Below are 7,218 nucleotides of genomic sequence, written 5' to 3'. Positions count from 1 at the left end.
TTTAATTGAGCTTGTACTTTAACTTTAAACTGGTTTTGCATGGTAGCTGAATATGTATTGATACTCTGATTATTACATTCCTTCTTTCTTTGATTATGAATAATAAAATTTATGTTCGAATCAAATTCATACTTGATATTGTTACATCGAATTGCATATTGTTAGCGTAAATGATCGCTAATCCTTTTGTTTGCTTTCGTACACACTGGAAAAAATGGGTTAATGTTGACTGACCATTAACTTAAAAAGTTAAAACCTGCACATACATATTTAATGTTCATTTCAATGTATATAACAAATTAAGACATGTAAGAAATTACATGATAACAAGTACAGAGAAAAGAATGGTTATCAATATCTTATTCTAAGGCGTATACCTATACACAAGATTTTTAAATTATATTGTTAAAACATTCTTGTCACACATTCCTTTGTCAGCAGTGCAAGTCTATTTAAAAACTGGTGTCCAAATATTGTTTCCTATGATTGGAAAGAATAACTGGACACGTATTTTCGTAGTTAAATTAAAACATATAAGAATATAACGGACGTTCGAGTTTGGTTCAGCACTTTTTTCATATTCCATCATATGTCAGCTGCGGAATGCACATTATTAGGAATAATTATGTATATAGACAAGCTTCAAAATACTGTACACTACATATTATAATATTAATATTACAACTAATTTTTTGTTACAAATAACAATGTTAAGACTTTAAATTAAAATAAGAGATTAGATGACCATTGTAGCATCTAAAAATCCCACTGCGAAAATATGTCGCTAGAGTTGAGACAGTCTCTGATACATCGTATCAATCACCCAATTGATGATGATGACCGTAAAACTTATGCAGTGACGATTTCGGTCTTTCTGCCTCATATCTCTGTCTGAAAAGGGGTTGTATAAAGAGCAAACCCTTTCTTATGTAGTTTCATAAATAGTTTAGGTATTTTACACACACTGATAAAATGTCACATATAGGGTCTAATTTTATATACTTTCGAGGGAATGTGTTTTTGCAAATCAATTATTTCCATTGGAATAACATAATACATCAGTAAAAAAAAAATGTCAGAAAAGGGTGAACTCGAGAGAGGCCTGTTAATTTTTATAAAGATTTTGTGCCTACATTTAACGAATGACTTTTATAATTGCACACAGGTCAAATAAAGTTTCTCTCATAAATATGCATATAGTTCATCTCATTTATAAAGTTGAATAAAGATATTGTCCAATTGAAAAGAATAAATAAAAATAAAATGTTAAATGATAACTGCATATGTATTAATAGGATGATTATTACATACCTTATTTCTTTGATAATGAGTTTTGAAATTTATGTTAGCATTAAATAAATTAAACATTCAAGCTATAAAATACTACACAATACGTTTTGTAACATACATTTTACAACTTAGCTTTTGTTGCGAATAACGATGTCATGGGTTCAAATTTAAACGACAGATTGGACGATTATTATAGTATCTTATGATATATAACTGCGACACATATGTCGCTTGTGCGTTGCGACACAGAAACATCGTATCGGTCAACCCATCTGTGATGATTATTTACCTTGTACTTTTAAGTTTTGACTACATGACCTATAATTAAACAAGCCACATAAATTTTCTATAATCATTATTCGTTGAGTGTACTTATTTATAAAGTAGTGAAAATGTCTTGTTTAAATGGAAAACAGAAATGAAATAAAAATATTTGTACATCGGACAATTACTTTCAATTAAATGGATGTTTGTAATGTCTATGCGATAGCTATTATATATATTTTGTTATGTTATGAGGTAGCATAGACATGATATCGTGCAATTGAGATGCAAAAGATATGCAACAATTGTATCTTTTTTTGCGTAAAATGAACAAAAAAGTCTTACTTTTGTTCATTGATGATCGTCTCTTTTTGAAAACATAAACTTGTATAATTAAACAATATGAACATTAGAAGTAATGTGCGTTGAAATATTTATGAAGTATAAACAGACTTCAGTTTTACTTTTTGTCTAAAGTTGTCTTTTTCCGTTTTCCGATTAACCTTACTGTTAGGCTATTGAACGGTTTTGTGAACATTTAAAATTTTTTGAATTTTTAAATATTTCGGAATGAGCAACATTGACAATACATTTTCGAAATGCGCATTTACATTTGTACCGTTTGATATGCCTAGTGCTTTTATGTTTTAACTAAATATCTCTGATGCCTGCATATGTATTATCAATTGTATTTTTCTATTTCGTCTTTATTGAATAATGTGTTATCGAATTAATTTTTTGATTGGTTTTTTAATTGATATTTTACATCTAACTCACTGTAAAAGGTTATTCCTTGATTTCGTTCCCTTTTCACATATTGAAAAGATTTGAGCTAATCATAACTTGACAATATCTCACACAAATGACAGCTGCACAAACACATTTTAACTTCATATGAATGTATGTTACAAACTTTGATGTTGCATATTTAGAAAATACAGAGAAACGTATGGTTGTCATTTTTCTGTTTTCTCTCTTTTTGTACGTAAACTTTTAATTTTCCTATTGCTGATATTGTAAATTACCTTTGTTTGTTCGCATTGACATATGATTCAGTTCTTCTTTTCTTGTAATCAGGAAATTAAACTTTGGGCTGATCTTATTTGGGATGTTTTGAGATACCTGCCAAGGTAAACTGATCAAATATCCATTTGTATACATCTTTTCAAGACGAAAAGAAAACATATGCTATAAAAGTTCATTTGCATAGATTTTTTGTGTGTTAATCTTCCATAAAAAATGTTTTTTTCGTTAATTGAACAGCGATATTTTTTAACAACGGCAGGTACTTGTTTATATGCAGTTTCTTGATCTGTTTGAAAAAAGACACATTAAAGTTGAAATTGCTATTACCAAAAGAAGAATGTAAATTAATGTTTAAAAGTGAGACGAAAGATAACAGAAGGACAATAAACTGACAAAACCATGGCAGAAAAAGAAAATAAATACCAACAGACAAATAATAGTACACAACACACAACAAAGAAAACCAAAAACTGAGCAACACGAACCTCACGAAACACTAGGCATTCTTCTTTGTATTGCTCTAAAGGGTCATTTGCACACTTATTAATGAATTTTAGTCTTCAACGGCCATTCTTTACAATGGGCTTTTAAATTATATAATTACCACGTCCATTAACATAGCCAAACAATTCCGTTAATTAATGTGTGTTCACTTCAATTTTCTCTATTGCCTCGCAATAAGCACATGTAAATTACAAGCTTAAAATATTAATTCTATATTCTCACATTCTATTAAACCGTAACATTGTTTTACATTTTGTCATGTCGTAAAAATTCCATTGAGGATTTACGCAGTAGCATTGTCCCAAATGATGTTATTAACCAAGTGAAACATGTATTAATCAAAGAAATATATTGATTTGGTGATGCCAAACCCAACATAGACCAGTACAAATCTATCCAGATGAAGATAAGGGCAGATATAAACTACTAGTATATTCTGCATAGCTGTATATACGTATACAGCTGATAGAGGCGAATGCGCAAAAATCCAAATATTTTTTTACAGTCAGTTTAGTACTGTACAAATATTTTGGTTGCATTCAATTAATACCTGTTCAGTAGCATTTCATACAATTCAGTATGATGCGTTGTTGTAACGGTTAATAAAAGGTATTGAACAGTTTCAACATAAACTGAACATATTTTATTTACCGCAAACGAATTGTCTGATCAGTACTGAATCAACTACGGTATATATGTTAATTGGCGACGTAAACTGAACAAGGCTTACACACATACAGATAGGAAAAAAGGGGGGTGTGTTTTCCTCGTGAAAGGTACACACAGGCGTCCTGCTGGTATGAGTAACTTTTTTGAGGTGTCAAATTTATCAATAGGATACAATTTCATGAATATATCAATGGGTATTAATGTATATGTCAATGGGTCTCAAATGTTTATCTTCTGTTAAGATGTCTGTAAAAATTGTGTTCTAATCTGTTTATTCAGTAACATAAATAATCACATGGTGTTAACTTCTAAATAAGATGTCATGATGGCTGGGAAACGTATAAAAATAGGTTGTTTTTTTCCTATGAAATATATGAATGGGTAGGGATTTTTAACATGATTCAATAAATAAGTTGAGGTTTAAACTCAAGGCGGACATCTGTTTCTTAATTTGGATGTATCAGCCCTCTTCCCCTGGTGAACCCCGAACTACAATATTACATACAAAAATAGGTTGTTAGTATGTTGTTGTAAAGACATCTTGTCTAGCGTCCTTGTTTCACACGAACTGGTTTAATTTGGTTACCTAAACACGAGAATCAACCAGCTGGCTCTTTGATATGATGATAAAGGGAAATAACAAAAGTCTAGGATTATATAATAGAAAATTTGCGTGTCTAACATGAATTATCCAGATATAAATCTTGTACTTCATAACATATGATAGTCATTAATAATCTGTAGGTAACCTCCATTTTGTGATTTCACTGTTTAAATATAAAGATTAACCAAAAAAATGTAATGCAATCAAAGGTTGCATATATCTAAGCGAAATAAATATGATATTTGTATCAAAGGTAAAATAATTGTAGAGTCCTTATTATTTTAAAGTCGATTTTTAAATCCATTGGATATGTTGGAAATACTTGTGTTCTTAAATGCAACGTGTAATATCAAAACAAATTCTTTACATAATGCATTGTTGTCGAAATAAATCAGAATTGCAATCCTATTAATATTTATTTTTAAATATTTTGTTTATTGTATATCTAATCATACGCACGGTAATTCAAATTAACAATCTTTTTCCGAGAAGAACTTCTCATTCCTTGTAATAACAAGCGTATATATGTTTAAAAATTGGAAATTTCAGATATCTTTTTTAGTTCATCCATACAATTTAAAACAAAACGATCAATACAAAACTGTTATTGTCTAATGTTCAGTAAAAGGACACAACACTCAGAGTTACTAAAATTCAGTGTGAAAATATATAAGAACATATTTTCATACACTAAGAATCCTTATAGATGTTTACTGTGTATCAAGTACGCGTCCAAACAATACAACAAAAAAACGATCTACTGAGTTATATTGAAACAACAAAACACATGTAAATGATGTAAATCAATGTTATCAAAGCTAAAAAATATGTTACAGGTTATCGGGTACGCATCCAAAAGTTCATACAAATATTTCGGTTATATTGAATAGGTTTTCACGATACATTTCATTTGTATCGCCAATTCAAAGTATTTACCGAGACCCATACTGTGTTGAAAAAAGTATCTCAGTGTTTGACTTCTACACTATGGGTTTTGAATTTTATTGTTAACACGTCCTGATCAAGTTTATTGAGCATGACTTTGTCAGCAATTTGTTTAAAATTAATTTTCAACAAATAGTTTCCTATTCTTTATAAGATTTATTTTCCTCATTATATCACATCGTAAAGAAAATAAAGGACATACAGTTGTGGTTCATCATTTGTTTGATACTGTGTCATATTTCAGCTGCGGAATGTATGTTTATATAAAACAATATTTAAACATAAACCATAAAGTGCTATAGTTTGTGTATTGTAATATGTTTTCAACTTACCTGTTGTTGCCAATAACGATGTTAATGTTGAAAGTTAAATTCACTGCTCTCACCTGTTTCTCAACAGACTGAATATGTATAACCGTAAAATATCACATATGGCCAGTGTTTAAAATGTCATGTAAGTCATGGCTTCGTTGTGTTTTTTCGCTATTTTACATTTGTTTTTGGATACTTAATATGTTTTTGGTCGAATTGTCGATGACGCATAAATGCATGAAGGAGTTGATTATCTATCGACGAAGCTGGTATCTTTTCATTTGGAGTTCACTTGATCCTAAAGCTTGTCTAAATGTGCCTATACTTTTAAGTTTTCAACCAATATTAAACATTTCCTTTGTTTTTTTCACATTGAACATTTGATATTTTCTTCCTTTCTTCTTCTTCAGAAACTTAGTGTTGGACAGCACTAGCAGTTGATGTTTTTTTTTAAATACAAGTAACTTCGAAGGTAAAATGAATAATTTCCAACTGTATACATGTTATATTGGTTTTTGAAGAAGTAGACGGAACCGGGAAATTAACAGATTGTTAACATACATTTTGTGTTTGTTTATTTGTCTTATACTATTCTTTCAATTTTTTTTTCGTAAATGGATTAATGATATTGACAACAGCTGCATATACATGTGTATATGGTGTTAAATGAACAACGCGAATTACACATTGATAATAGTCATTCAAACTGCCACTAGTAAATGAAGTTTAGACGTAATGGGTCATTTTGATCTTGAAGGCTGCGGATAATTTAGTACTGTTCAGACAGTTCTTTTGCAGTTTATCCAATGCTGTTCAGACACATTTCAGACAATTAAGTATGTAAACATTTACACAGGTTAACAACAACTACTGAACAGTTCAAAACATGACTGAACGAATCATGATTTACTGCAATCGAAATTTTTAAACAGTACTGAATTTATCGAAGTGGATAAATCTGAAAATAGACTGCAAGACCGAATATGATTTTATATAATTTAGTGTTAAGTTGAAGATCAAAATGACTGTTTCATAACAAAATTACTGTATAAGTGTACACCCGATGATTTAAAAATAGACTGCCTATATCATTTAACTGCATGAAGGACATTCATTTTTTGATTCGCAATAAGCAATAAGCACATGTAGATTACAAACTTAACACATTTATTCTATATAAACTAACTGCATTAAGAAAATTCATTTTTTGAAAGTAGTAAGTTTTTATTATATTTCCTCTAAATTGTTTATAATCTGATTTAAATATGGATATTTCACGGATTTGTGCCATTACCGCTGAATTAACGTGTTCACAGTTTAATAAGCCAAGACTATCATTTGATATGTGATCACTTCAGTTGTCTCAATCGCTTCCCAATAAGCATATGTAAACTACAAACCTAACAGATGAATTCCATACAATCTTCAGAAGCTTTTCACATAATTCAATAAGGTAAACAAAAGCTATTGAACAGTTTAAACACCTCAAATTCTCTTCAACTATCAAACAGTTTTACATTTTGTCATGTCGGAGCTTCTTTAGCTTACTTTTCGACATGGGTTTTGTTCATTATTGAAGGCTGTACTATGACCTATATTTGCTGT

Source organism: Mytilus californianus, unplaced genomic scaffold (assembly GCF_021869535.1).
Source record: "Mytilus californianus isolate M0D057914Y unplaced genomic scaffold, xbMytCali1.0.p SCAF_6, whole genome shotgun sequence".
In the NCBI taxonomy this organism is placed as follows: domain Eukaryota; kingdom Metazoa; phylum Mollusca; class Bivalvia; order Mytilida; family Mytilidae; genus Mytilus; species Mytilus californianus.
Note: the sequence above shows the minus strand (reverse complement) of the source record.